Below are 2,500 nucleotides of genomic sequence, written 5' to 3' on the forward strand. Positions count from 1 at the left end.
GCCCTGGTGCGGCAGGTTGCCTCGAGCACCATCGGCACACGTGGGCCCTGGTGCGGTCGGTTGCCTCGAGCACCATCGGCACACGCTGGGCCCTGGTGCGGGCGTTTGCCTCGACCACCATCGGCACACGCTGGGCCCTGGTGCGGCAGGTTCCCTCGACGACCATCGGCACACGCTGGGCCCTGGTGCGGCAGGTTGCCTCGAGCACCATCGGCACACGCTGGGCCCTGGTGCGGTCGGTTGCCTCGATCACCATCGGCACACGCTGGGCCCTGGTGCGGGCGGTTGCCTCGACCACCATCGGCACACGCTGGGCCCTGGTGCGGCAGCTTGCCTCGAGCACCATCGGCACACGCTCGGCCCTGGTGCGGTCGGTTGCCTCGAGCACCATCGGCACACGCTGGGCCCTGCTGCGGCAGGTTGCCTCGACCACCATCGGCAGCCTCGACCACCATCGGCACACGCTGGGCCCTGGTGCGGGCGCTTGCCTCGACCACCATCGGCACACGCTCCGCCCTGGTGCGGCAGGTTGCCTCGACCACCATCGGCACACGCTGGGCCCTGGTGCGGGCGGTTGCCTCGACCACCATCGGCACACGCTGGGCCCTGGTGCGGGCGCTTGCCTCGACCACCATCGGCACACGCTGGGCCCTGGTGCGGCAGGTTGCCTCGAGCACCATCGGCACACGCTGGGCGCTGGTGCGGCAGGTTGCCTCGACCACCATCGGCACACGCTGGGCCCTGGTGCGGGCGCTTGCCTCGAGCACCATCGACACACGCTCGGCCCTGGTGCGGTCGGTTGCCTCGAGCACCATCGGCACACGCTGGGCCCTGGTGCGGCAGGTTGCCTCGACCACCATCGGCACACGCTGGGCCCTGGTGCGGGCGCTTGCCTCGACCACCATCGGCACACGCTCGGCCCTGGTGCGGTCGGTTGCCTCGAGCACCATCGGCACACGCTGGGCCCTGGTGCGGCAGGTTGCCTCGAGCACCATCGGCACACGCTGGGCCCTGGTGCGGGCGGTTGCCTCGACCACCATCGGCACACGCTGGGCCCTGGTGCGGGCGCTTGCCTCGACCACCATCGGCAGACGCTGGGCCCTGGTGCGGCAGGTTGCCTCGAGCACCATCGGCAGACGCTGGGCCCTGGTGCGGCAGGTTGCCTCGAGCATCATCGGCACACGCTGGGCGCTGGTGCGGCAGGTTGCCTCGACCACCATCGGCACACGCTGGGCCCTGGTGCGGGCGCTTGCCTCGAGCACCATCGACACACGCTCGGCCCTGGTGCGGTCGGTTGCCTCGAGCACCATCGGCACACGCTGGGCCCTGGTGCGGCAGGTTGCCTCGACCACCATCGGCACACGCTGGGCCCTGGTGCGGGCGCTTGCCTCGACCACCATCGGCACACGCTCGGCCCTGGTGCGGTCGGTTGCCTCGAGCACCATCGGCACACGCTGGGCCCTGGTGCGGCAGGTTGCCTCGAGCACCATCGGCACACGCTGGGCCCTGGTGCGGGCGGTTGCCTCGACCACCATCGGCACACGCTGGGCCCTGGTGCGGGCGCTTGCCTCGACCACCATCGGCACACGCTGGGCCCTGGTGCGGGCGCTTGCCTCGAGCACCATCGGCAGACGCTGGGCCCTGGTGCGGCAGGTTGCCTCGAGCACCATCGGCAGACGCTGGGCCCTGGTGCGGCAGGTTGCCTCGAGCACCATCGGCACACGCTGGGCCCTGGTGCGGTCGGTTGCCTCGAGCACCATCGGCACACGCTGGGCGCTGGTGCGGGAACTTGCCTCGACCACCATCGGCACACGCTGGGCCCTGGTGCGGCAGGTTGCCTCGATCACCATCGGCACACGCTGGGCCCTGGTGCGACAGGTTGCCTCGAGCACCATCGGCACACTATCGGCCCTGGTGCGGGCGGTTGCCTCGACCACCATCGGCACACGCTGGGCCCTGGTGCGGGCGCTTGCCTCGAGCACCATCGGCACACGCTGGGCCCTGGTGCGGGCGGTTGCCTCGAGCACCATCGGCACACGTTGGGCCCTGGTGGGTTTAGGCACATCTTCAAATTTCTGCCGTGCCAATGCCATTTTTATGGCTTGTAAATTCATACAATGGTCCCCTAAGCCTTCACGTGAAGTTTCGTTGGAAGATGACTCGTTTTCTATTTTTCACGATTTTCGAAACTTTTTGCGGTTCGGGATTTTTTAAAATTTTTTTATAAGGATTTTTGGCCCCAAATTTTGTAGGCATGATCCTTCTATTTTTGTTGGCATGCACAAAAAAATTCAGCTAAAAACTCGAAGTAGAGAAGATTTTGTGACCGTTTGAAAAAAGTGTCCCCATTTCAGACACTTTAACGGCTACTGGTAGCAAACCTGTAAAATCTCAAATGCTCTTTAAGGGGGTGTGAATTCTCAGAGGTTTGATGAGGGATAGGGGGCCAACACAAGGCCAAGTACCAGCACCCATCGCACATCATGTGCGCACACCCCCC

This window comes from Durio zibethinus, unplaced genomic scaffold (assembly GCF_047325235.1).
Source record: "Durio zibethinus cultivar Kanyao isolate XHJ-2024 unplaced genomic scaffold, ASM4732523v1 HiC_scaffold_2, whole genome shotgun sequence".
NCBI classification, from domain to species: domain Eukaryota; kingdom Viridiplantae; phylum Streptophyta; class Magnoliopsida; order Malvales; family Malvaceae; genus Durio; species Durio zibethinus.